This window comes from Thalia democratica, chromosome 1 (assembly GCF_965202585.1).
Source record: "Thalia democratica chromosome 1, ktThaDemo2.hap1.1, whole genome shotgun sequence".
Taxonomy (NCBI): Eukaryota; Metazoa; Chordata; class Thaliacea; order Salpida; family Salpidae; genus Thalia; species Thalia democratica.
The window spans coordinates 45344647-45357472 of NC_139165.1; the positions used below are offsets into that span (position 1 = coordinate 45344647).

The 12826-nt window shown below is 26.8% G+C and overlaps 1 long non-coding RNA gene across 5 annotated transcripts; it reads right to left on the reverse strand.

Moving 5' to 3' along the window:
- Window positions 1-394: 394 nt before the first annotated feature.
- Window positions 395-11998, reverse strand: LOC145828926 (uncharacterized). Of its 5 annotated transcripts, none has more exons than XR_014369547.1 (7): window positions 11637-11998; window positions 6921-7018; window positions 5121-5237; window positions 4805-4875; window positions 3508-3631; window positions 3285-3355; window positions 395-883 (listed from the first exon to the last, which is right to left on the reverse strand). It is a non-coding gene; the product is annotated as an uncharacterized LOC145828926 (long non-coding RNA). The 5 variants fall into 5 exon arrangements; XR_014369546.1 differs by lacking the exon at window positions 11637-11998 and adding an exon at window positions 10030-10102 and having other exon boundaries at window positions 5169-5237; XR_014369545.1 differs by lacking the exon at window positions 11637-11998 and adding an exon at window positions 10030-10102.
- Window positions 11999-12826: the final 828 nt, after the last annotated feature.

The window sequence follows — 12826 nt, forward strand, 5'->3', positions numbered from 1 at the left end:
TACAATGGTTAAAAGGTATAAATTCAAACACTTGCCTTACCAAGAGACTAAGTATAAGTTCGAATAAGAAAAATTTATTAAAAGACAGATCTTCTCCTTAGCATTTGACGCTTCAACTTTTTTAATCAATTTTGCATATGAATTTTCACAAAATAACAAGTAATAGAAAAGAAAAAAAAATGTTTTATAACTTAGTTTTGGAAAATTTGTAGTGTTTGGAGGTTTTTTTATAGTTTTATTAGAAACTTTTAGGTATTCGTTTGAAAATTTTAGGTGGAACTTTTTCGAGAAAATTTACCTTAAAAATTACTATGTTTACATTTTATACAGAACTTTTTACAATTTTGACCGATTATCATAAATAAAATATAGAGCTATTACTCTATGAAAATTTATTAATAAAAAGTGATATAACATTCTCAACTGCAATAAAAGAGATAAAAAAAATTATAATGGTTTGACCTCTTTATAGCGTTTTATTACTCTTAAATAAAAAACTAATTTCAAAACTGCTTATCTTGGATTCCAGTTCAAAATAGTCTTCATCTATAAAACTTCACAATTTTTTCATCAATGCACAAAACCAATTATACTTTTAAAATTCAACACAAACCAGTACATAAAACAAATAAAGAGAAAAACTAGATGCGTAGGAATTACAAAATCAGTCTAGTTCTGGGTATTTGTAATAATTTTAATGTTAAGCTTAAAACGAAAAATATATAAATACGAGTCAAACTTAATACTCAAATATTTTTTTTATTACAAAATGATAGAATCATGAACTTGGGCAAATAGAAATTAAAGTTACCAACGAAAACAAATTTTAAACTTGTTGTCCACTTACAATTGCTTCCTTACGTCTGAGAGATTGATGAAGCATCTGTGTTTTAATTATTTTTATTACAGACAAAAACTTTACTTGATTAAATAACAAAAAAGAGTTTGAATTAAGATAAATGAGTTTTTATGCAATAATTTAAAAAAAACTTGCTGAAAGTTACCAAAACTAAACTTTTTAAATAAACATGGTTGTAAGATATAAAGTGAAACGTAGCTTAATTTATTAATTTAGCTATGTGTTTAAAAACTTAAAATTTTGAAACAGTAAAACAATCAAGTAAAAATTAATTACATAGTTTCTGATACGTAAAGCAAACCATTCAACCTAGGTTAAAAAAGTATGATTCAATGACAAAAATGAAAACATTAAGTTAAAAATTAAAAGGAAAAAAAAAGAGACTGATAACCTAATAAACCTGAAATAAACATTAATTTAATAAGTTTAGCTAGAAATCTAGCCTGAGATTTAGGAAAATTATCTACACTAGCTCAATTTTTTTACATATCTTCAAACGAACCTGAGTCGGCCTTATTTTTCAAACAAAATTCAAACTAGCCTGAGTTACCCAAGGTGGACTGAGTATGTTGCAATCCCTTGGTATAAGTTTTATTTTCTAACAAATAATTATTATAAGATTTGTAACCTTGTATTTAAAAACTACATTTAATTTATTCATTAAATTCATGAGACTTTCTTTTTTTGGTGTATATATAAATTAGTTTATACTAATTTTATACAAAACTAACTATTTTTCATTATTGCTGACAGCAGTTTTGACGCATAAGTGTCAGCTTTAGATGTAAGAAATTTTATAGAAAAAAATTAATAAAAGTTTAAAAAATACACAGCGTATGTATTACTTATTGATGTATTAAACAGAACCGAAATATTCATTAAAAAAATACTTCTGCACAAATTATTAACATTTATAAAAAAGCATTCTACTGCTTGAAAAAGTATGTTCTAATTAAAGATAGCTTTATTCAATTAACCAAATTTGTTACAGAAGCAGTAGAATTTACTTTCAACAGATTGACAATATAGCAACTGAGTTTAGGACCTACTATTAAGTCTACTTGAATACAACAAATTAGCTCGATTTTAATTCACTTGTAAATATTTTAGACAAGTTGATGATTGTATTATCATAAGTAACAAATAAAAGTAAGCTTCTCATGCGTCACTTTTGCACGCAGGGCCACTTGTGCACAGCGTCATTTTTGCACAAAGTAAGCACTTTAAGAGGTACGCATCTGCATACACCCGCCTAAAGTACGCACCCATGTAAAGTACACACCACCGTTGAGCACAGGTGCGTCTTTTACGCAGGTTTGTACCTGTTTTAGTGCGTACTTTGTGCAAAAGTGAGGCCTTCACAAGTGACCCTGCATACACCCGCCTAAAGTACGCACCCATGTAAAGTACACACCACCGTTGAGCACAGGTGCGTCTTTTACGCAGGTTTGTACCTGTTTTAGTGCGTACTTTGTGCAAAAGTGAGGCCTTCACAAGTGACCCTGCATACACCCGCCTAAAGTACGCACCCATGTAAAGTACACACCACCGTTGAGCACAGGTGCGTCTTTTACGCAGGTTTGTACCTGTTTTAGTGCGTACTTTGTGCAAAAGTGAGGCCTTCACAAGTGACCCTGCATACACCCGCCTAAAGTACGCACCCATGTAAAGTACACACCACCGTTGAGCACAGGTGCGTCTTTTACGCAGGTTTGTACCTGTTTTAGTGCGTACTTTGTGCAAAAGTGAGGCCTTCACAAGTGACCCTGCATACACCCGCCTAAAGTACGCACCCATGTAAAGTACACACCACCGTTGAGCACAGGTGCGTCTTTTACGCAGGTTTGTACCTGTTTTAGTGCGTACTTTGTGCAAAAGTGAGGCCTTCACAAGTGACCCTGCGTGCAAAGTAGTTGCGGTGCAAGTCTCCCTTGAGCTAAAGTGACGCTCATGCAAAAGTGACTACTTGTGCTAAAGTGACGCTTCATACAAAAGTGACCGTTCCCACCTACATTGTGCTTAAGTAGAGCTAACAACAAATGAAAAACCTTATTAAATAATTAAAATGATTACAATAGAATTAACAAAAGTAAGTAGCAGAACAGAAAATTAATATTATAAGTTCTCTAGTATCCCAATTTTTTTATTTAAAAAAAAAACTAGTCTGATTCATCCTGGTTTAATTTAAACTTTAAACTAGCCCAAGTTATCCTGATTATGTGGCAACACCGCAATATGGGCAAGATTGAAAATACAATGTAAAAAAAAATACTGATTAAAATGTATTTCTTGTTGCAAATTTTCTTTATTACTTAAAAATTAACTTTAGGCGATTTTTACTTAAGTTAGTACAGTAAAGAGATAAAACTGAAGTATGAAAACTTGTCGCAAGTAATTTTAAAACTTATGTAAAACAAACAATTACCTGTTAACCAAATTGACTATTCTCCATCAAATATTCATAATGGACTGATGGATTCTTGCATGCAAAGTAATCTGAATAATAATTATTCTTTCAGTATGTTATATAACAAAATTGTAAAAACTTAAACATAGTTTTTTAAATCAGCTCAAGTGTAGTTAGAATCACTATACATCATTTAAATTATTTAAAATTAGTAATTAAAAACAAGGAGATATCAACTGACTTGAAACCAAATAGGAATATATTTGTGACACTTCTTGAATATAACTCATGAAATTTGAACTGTAGCGCCTTTTTTTTTTTTTGCTTCCTTCACAAAAGAAGACTAGAATCAATACTAACTGCCCCTGAAATGTTTTACAGATTTTAAAATTTTAACATATGAATTATCTTCTTATACAATTAAACATTCATTAGTTTGTCAGATTACCAAAGATGAAGTAACCATGATTTCAAGCAGCCATTATTCAGTCACAATCACCTATATAAACCACTGTCATGACATCACTATGTACCTCTGTTTCAAAACGCAAACAAAAAGTCTTTGATGTTGCATTAGTCTTATTTAAAGAGGATTGTTGATTTGAACAACTTTTTACAACAACCAGCCACTGAATTGTGTGTAATTGTGACATCACAAAGCACAAAAAAGGCGGTAGTCAAGATTAGTTGATTCTGGTGATTGAAACTTTGACTGCTTAAAAGTCTTTACTTCGCCATTTTTTATATCATCATGCAAACTAATTATCTTAGCTTATTTTGCCATCAATTACATACTTTTAACTTAATAAGGTCAAAAGTATTACATTGTTTTTACGAGTTTATTTTACTTTATCAAATAATATTTTAGCTAATAGATTTTCCTTATCATTTAACAGAATTCCAAGTAATTTTTGAGATATAAGGAATTAAAGTTGATGAGTAGAATACAGGGTTGACACTCTTTTAGTTAAAGAAACTTAACTGAGTGACCAAGTCTGTCCTGAGTCATCTTAAAGTTTTTTTTTAGATTCATACTAGTCTAGATTACCTTGAGTAATCCTAATTTATACCAGGTCATTTTGAGATTTTCAAAAGTTTCAAAATATCCTAAACATCTTGAGGGTGTGGCAAACCTGTTATAAAAAAACTAAACTGGCTTGAGAAAACTGGAGTTTTTTTAATTTCAAACTAGCTTGAGTCATCTTAATATTTTCAAAAACTTGAAATTGTCCTGAGTTATCAGGAGTATCTTAAGTGTGTGGAAACCCTACATATGGCCAGGATTAAAAATAAAGTGTAAAAAATCAATTATTGATCAAAAGTATTACTTGTTAAAAACTTTATTTATTTAGAACAAATCTTATATAATTTTTGACAAAAAAAATCTATTTAAAAAACACCAACATGCTCAAAATCTAATACTTTACTTCTTAAACTAATACTTGTATATTATCATTATAAAACTAATCAGTAGTATAAAATAAAAGTATGAAAACTTGTTGCAATTAATTGAATAATTTATGTAAACAAATAATTACCTGTGAATCAAATTGATCATTTTCTATTAAACTTTCATAGTTGACTGATGAATTCTTGTATGGAAAGTAATCTGAATAATAATTATTCTTTCAGTATGTTTATATATCAAAATTAAACACTTAAACATAGTTTTTTAAATCAGCTCAAGTGTAGTTAGAATCACTGTTAGTATTCATGCTTTGCCACAAAAAAAAATAAAAACAATAAAATTAATAGTTAAATTTTGAAAATTTAAGACAAAGCTACTAACTCAATGAAAAATTCTACATCATTTAAAAAAATTATAAAGTGAAAAAAAAATTGACTTTAACTGACTTAAAACTAATTGGTAAAATACTAGTGACACTTAATATAACTTATGACATTTGAATTGTAAATCCAATCATTATATTTTGTAACTCCACAAACAGAGAAGAGTAGAATCAATACACCCTGAAATATTTTACAAATTTTAAAGTTTTTAATATATGAATTATCTTCTTCTACAATTAAACATTCATTAGTTTGTCAGATTACCAAAGATGAAGTAACCATGATTTCAAGCAGCCATTATTCAGTCACAATCACCTATAGAAACCACTGTCATGACATCACTATGTACCTCTGTTTCAAAACGCAAACAAAAAGTCTTTGATGTTGCATTAGTCTTATTTAAAGAGGATTGTTGATTTGAACAACTTTTTACAACAACCAGCCACTGAATTGTGTGTGATTGTGACATCACAAAGCACAAAAAAGGCGGTAGTCAAGATTAGTTGATTCTGGTGATTGAAACTTTGACTGCTTAAAAGTCTTTACTTTGCCATTTTTTATATCATCATGCAAACTAATTATCTTAGCTTATTTTGCCAACAATTATATTTAATACACTTAATAAGGTCAATTGTATCATATTATTTTTACAAGTTTATTTTACTGTAAGAGTTATATTTGAGCTGACAGATATTCTAAACCATTTAACTTTTAAGATATAAGGGATTTAAATTGGTGACTTAAATACAAGGTTGCCACTCTTTGAGTCAAGAAAACTAAACTGAGTGAACTACTATGGTTGCCCTGGGATTTCCAAAAACTTAAAACTGTCCAGAGTTATTCTGAGTTTCCTTAGTGTGTTGCAAATCTGTAATTTAATAGTAGTTTCTTGTGTAACCTAATTTCATATTTTAAGTAAAAAGTTATGTTAAAACTACAGTTTTTTTTAAATTTTATGTATTAACTTCCGAGTTTTTCTTGCTAAAGTTTCAAGCTCTGCAATTTTCCAAGCACTGCCAAGTGATCCAGCCCCTCAAAAAAATTATTTTTACCAAAAAAGTATTTTTAGTAAAAGTTATTTTCAGTCTTTTTGATTGTTCCTTCCATAAGCAACCTATTCAACTCTCACATACTTTTGAAGGTGGGCAGCAATTCTAATTTGGATAACTCAAATTCTAACAAATCAAATTCTAAGATTTTCAAAGAACTTGAACTCAAAAAGTAATGTATACTTTTTTTATATATAAAATAAGTAGGTATTGTTAATATCTACAGGCTATATATTACTTTTGAAAAACTTTAAATATTTTTTGAGATATGGCTAAGATTAGCTTAAAAATATAGCTATTTTCATTATTTTTTAAATATCGTAGAAATATTTAAAATTTTGGAAAAAATAAAAAATCCCTTGTGGTATTAATAAGACCTACAAGCGTACTTTTTATTTTTTCTAAATACAGCACTTTTTGAGATATCGTCTCTTAAATACATTTTTAAGGATTTTGAAATGTCAAAACTTGAATTGTCCAGATTTGAATTGTCATGTCACTAACTTTAAATGCTCAACTTCAAAAGTTGCTTTTTGAATAGTAAAAATCAACTGATAGATTACTTACTAACTAATGTTATAATTAAGACTTTTTTAAAAAAGTATTTACTGCCTTTCCCCCATTTATGGCCTGAACACAAAAAGTTTGCTTAAATGAATTTGGTACTTTGAAAATTGTTGTTATTATCTATATTGTTAACATCTTTTACTAAAAACATTATTAATAATGTAGTTGTAAAACAATAATTTGGCTAACAAAGCTTCAAAAACCTGAAAACATATTTACTTAATTAAATGCACATCTAAAAATTTACCTAATTGAAACCGGTTTGTACTCAGAAAGGATTCTGTTGGCAGCTCATGGTCACTCTTGACTGAACTAAAGATGCAGAAACTTTAAAGCAAGCTCCATCTAGTAAAAAATATTTACTTTAAGTTCAAAAGCTTAATAATACATACAAAATATAAGTAGTGAAACTATACTCAATTATCATATACTGTAGACTACCGCTTAAGTACGCAAATTGATCCCGACCAAAAAGTGCGTACTTAGCACGGGTAGTGCGTACTTTTTGACAACATAGTATAATATGAAATTTAGTTGTTTGTTTTCTTTCTTACAACTAGCCACCAAATAATTAAGCCAAATAAACAAGTTGTTTAATTTAAAATAACATCTAATACATAAGTCTAATCTGCAAAATTTTTTAAAAGTTTTTAAAATGATTTATTTTTTCTGTAAAAAGTTTCTACATAATACATACATTTAATATAGAAAGTCAATGTCAGTCAATGATATAGAAAAGAATACTAAGCCATATTTTCCATATTTTGTCTTGTTAGAAGAAAAGTACCAAACTACATTGTGTTTACAAAACATTTTCAAAACATCAATGTGTGTACATTTAAATTAAATTATGACTTAACTATGTTGTATTTGTAGGTTTTTTTAACTTTGTCATCTAGATTTATTTTTTTTATAGGATTACAGCTCAAAAATCATTATTCTTTTCACTTTTCTGCAACCACTACATAAGTATTTAGTTTATTAACATTTAATAACAGGACTGTCACAATCTCAGGCCACTTAGACTAATCAGAATTACTCACCCTAGTTTAAAAGTCTCAGGCTAACTCAGCAGGTTGGCCATTCTACCTGGAAACATATAATTATCTGGAAAAACTTGATGATTGAAAATTTAGGCAAAAAAAATGAAATTTATTAGAAGTTCTAATATAACATCCTTTATTTTGATATTTAAACTTGATATAAATATATAAAAAATATATAAAAAACTTAAAAAAATGTTTATGTCTTTCTGGATAAGTTTGTACTTAAGGCGGGGTGTGCGTACCAAAAAAAGTGTGTACTTAAGCGGTATTTACTGTATTGTAGTTTTTTTACTACTTAGTAGCCATTAAATCAAAACTAGAAAGTATTATGTAGTTGAAAAGCTATAGAAATACAAGCTTAAATTGTTACAAATGTAGGTATATTATGTATGCAACTAAAAAAGCATTTAAAGCACTAAATTGCGCCTCCCATAAGGAACCTATTGTTGCCTCTGACTTTGACCGGCTATATCTCAAAAATTATTTTGAATTTTTAAAATCTGTAAAAAGCATCTAAAAGCTTAGTAAAAACTATATAAAACAAGAACAAAAACCAAAAAAAGGTGTTTACCCCCCCCCCTATGCCTTTAAATAATTTTAAAAAATTCTCTATAAATGCTGTTATCAAAAGCTTAATTTTATTTCAGTAGTAATAGCAAAATTTTTAAACATTTATTTTGTGTAGATAAGCAAAAAAATAAATTTTTTGATTTAGTTAGGATGATAAACTTGGACAGAGAGTAAATTTATCACCTCTTAAATTAAAGCTTTAATTTAAATGTTTTGCTTTATCAAAATTAAGGTTCTATACAAATACTGGTAATTTAAGCTGTGCTTTACACATATTATACAAAAAATTTACTATACTTAAATATAAAATATAAGACCCTGTTTACTAAACTTAAAGAGACAGCAGTTAATAAACAAAATTTTAAACTTTTCACAATTTTTTTTGATTATTACTAGCAACTCTTATATTAGTTTCAATATGCTTTAACTTATATATAATATAAAAGATAAGTATATAATTAATTCAAATTTAATTCAGAGCAATGGCAATAAAACTTTTTAAACTCAAGAATTAAGGAAATATAAATGTTATTATTGAAAAACTAGTTTAAAAAGTAGGCACCTTGTATTTATGTTTGATAACTTAATACTAAAGAATAATATTTTTTATTTCTTTTAACATAAACAGTTCCTTAAATATGAGTGATATAGTTGCCTTACATTGAAAATATAAAGCAAGTAAATGGTAATTACCTAGCATGATGTCACACTAATATGGAGCTGGATTTAGAAAGTAAATAATATAGTTTATAAAATTTCAACTCAATATTGGTGCAACAAAAGGCTAAATAATTACACATCAACTTTTTTATTAAATAGAAAATAAACTATAAAAATAAGACTATTTTTAACACAGTATTTTTCCATTTGATTAAAAGGGTGGCCACTGTTTTTTGCAAAATTTCTTTCTGGGTTATCTGAATATTTTCAGATTTTTGAAAGTAAATGCTTGGCCTAATCAAGTTTAAACTTGAGATTATGGTTAAAATCTTTGTTAAGTAGTATAACAACATTGAAACAATAGTGTAAAGCTATGTTAAATGTGTCTTTAAATTAATAAATACTGATGATAACAAAAACTTTTTATCTATGTGAATGATAGACTTTTGTGTCAAGTCAAAATTTTACAACTTAACATGTAGAAATTGTTTAAAATTCCAGGTTTTTATTTAATTTCTCAAATGCCAGGTTTTCAGGATCCCAGGTTTAGTGGCCACACTCTTAAAATTTGAAATGAAAAAAATAGTAACAATAAACTAATATGATTGTTAGAAACAAAACTAACTTTATTTTTTAGCACTGGTAAAGATGAAAAATATTGTAAAACTAAAAATTAATGAGAGAATTAAAATTTTTGTAGAACAATAGTTGCTGCTTTAAGTTATATATAGTAGTCAAGACTTATAATTAATTTTTAGAAAATGTAATTAGTTCTCTATAACTGTTTGAAATAAAATATTTTTATTTAATTGTCTGTAAAACTTAAATCTGCTTCATATTTCCTGTATATGAAGAAAGAAGGTTATAAATTGAAATAATTAACCTTCATTTAAGTTTGAAAACTTTTTATTAATAACAATAACAAAAAAGAGAACAACATAAAATTAATAAACAATAGAACATTAATTTGTCAGGCTCTTTTAACCACATTTTAAAACAAGTTATACACCAATATCAACTGAAAAAACTTAATAAACTGATAATTGTAAATTTATATTTATATTTAAAAAAATAACTAACAATTTTGTTGAAAAGTGTGATGGGAATGGTAAATATAAATTTATAACATTATCTTTAAAGTAGCTGAAACTTGAGTTTACAGAGTGTTACAACTTTAATGGACTTTTAACAATTTAAGGTAAATAGATCATTCTAAAGAACATTGAACCAGTGCACCCAGTCCAGTACTATAAAACTTTTCAAAAAACATAATTTAAATATTTGATTTTAATCATTTCTAAGAATAATAACTAAAATATATTTAATTTACAACATAAATTTTTCAACTTATTTTTTATGTAAAACTAATTAATTTAACTTTTATTTTAAGATTTAAAGTGGGAAAAAAAAAGTAAATAACTTTTAAAAGTTTGGTTAAGAATTCTTTGAAGATATTTCTTAAAGTAAAAGTTTGTTAATTAAAGGTAAAGTTCTTAACTGTTTTTAAAGGTAAAAATAAATTTTCTGGAGTTTAATTACTAAATTCTAAAAATACAAAAAAAAACAACAAAACGCATACATTGAAATACATAAATTGGATTTTTTCCTGCATGTTACTTTCATTAAAAAAGTTTAAAAATACGAAACAATTAAAATTTCAGCTAGGCTTAAATACTAGATAGATAAAATTTTTAAATAATTTTCTTTAATTTTGTAAGTTTGACAGAATATAACTACAAATACTTTTAAGCTGAAAAATTACAGGAATACATTAAAATTAAAAAAAAAACATTGTATTTAAGAATTAAAAATACCGATCTAAGTATAAACTTCACTTATTTTAAAGATTTTTTGATAACCTCAGAGAGTTTTAAACGTTATTAACACTCACAAAAGATTATATATTAATGTTCTTATATTTTTTCGACAAATAAAGTAACTATATGAAAACTCATATTACAACAAGGTAATAAAAACTTTGTTTTTATGAAGTCAGATCACAAACGAGCTTTTTTTTGTAAGTGTTTTTAATTTTTTTAATGTTTTTTTGCTTTTCAACTAATTTCTAATATATTTAAAAAAATAATAACTAAACATTAGTGATAAATCTTTTTTCAAAGTTTTTTTACAAATAAAAATTAGTTTATAACGAGGCAACAAAAATTAAAATTTAGGGTAAACAAGAATGTTTTGAACTATACTCTGTTTTCTAAAGCGTTAAGTTATTTTGCAAAACATCAAAACTTTTTTTTTATGCTTAATCACCATAACAACGTTAGCATTTTAACATATCTGAATAGAATCCTGTAGTATATACTTGTCTGCAACAACAGGTTCCGAGGTCGAATATATTAAATTTCATCTTTTTAGGACTCATCAGACAGTATAATCGCAAAAATCACTTATTTTAACGATAATAAAACGGGCCTTAATGCGTTTGCACTTTAGCTTTCGCTTATAGGTACACTCGGAAATAAATGATGCTATTAAATAATTTACAAATTAACTTTCAACATTATTTTTTGTTATACGTCTGTTTAACTGAAACCTAACTAGATCGAAAGCGGTCGTAAAAAAGCTTCCTAAAATGTTTTTAAGAGTCTCATCTACTGCTTTATAAATGTTTACAAAACTACTTAGTTCTGCGGAAAATATAATAATTATAACTATACATTGACTTATCAAACCTGCGTAAAATGTAATCTCACATTGAAACTGAAGACGTTTTAGATGTTGAGTTGTGAACTATTGGGTTGGGTTTTTTTTTCATACCACGCAGAAGAAGTTGCTTCAGTGCTAGCATAATTATGCCAGCTTGGTTTAACTGAAAAAAGCTGCTTCTTGGAACTTTGTACGCCTCATAGGACAAAATTGGTTGGAGATTGTCTCAAAAACTGTTGTTTATCCTCTTGCGGTGCAGCCTGGGTTCATTTGAAGTGTTAAATCAAAAAAGAAATTCTAATAGATTAGTTTGACTAGCTATCAGTATAAAATACTATCATAACTGTTTTTATCATTTTTATCATATTTGAAGGTGCTTTATTTTTTCACAAAATAAGGAATTTTAGAATTTTTAAACAATAAGAGCTACTTTAATTAAGTTACAGCAACACCTTTAAATATAAACTTATTTTTATAAAATTAAAGTAATGATTTTTATTTGAAAAACTTTCTTTAATAATATTTGTAAAAGCGCTATATAATTTTAATTAAGAAAAAAAGCTCCACCTACATTAACTACACCTGAAACATCTTTTTACAAATTGAACTCAGTTTAGGGTACTAACTAAAAAAAACATTAGGAATTTTATTAATACTAGTACTAAAAAAATTAAAAGTTAAGCTTATTTTTACGAAAATTTTGTTAAAAACAAAGACTATTTTTCTATCTCTCTATTAAGTACTAATTTTATTAGTTTAGTAGTACTATGTACTTTAATTAATAAAAAGGTCTAAAAATCTTTCTAGGTCATATGTTAAAATCATAATCCAAATAGAATGCGTGTATAATGTATAAATATATTAAGTCGATCAACTTTAAAAAAGAAAAAAAAGCTTTAAAAACATTTTGGAATTCGTTCTATAATTTAATATTAGTTGGTAAAAATAAATATTTACATTTTTAAAAAGACTGTTTGTTTGTGACTTTTTTTAAACAGCACAGTTTTAAATCATCTAGGTAATCAAGTCGACCTGCGTTGAAATGGAAGATAAAAAATACCTTATAGTTTGTTTTGAATTTAGTCAAAGTTGGGGGAAGCCTGGATTTTTTTAAAACTGTACTCATTTATCTCTAAAAGTTCTAAACTAGTTTATTAACTTGTGCAAAAAGTAAGATCGAATTTTGTTTTAAAGATGAGTTATAAAAAGTATTGTA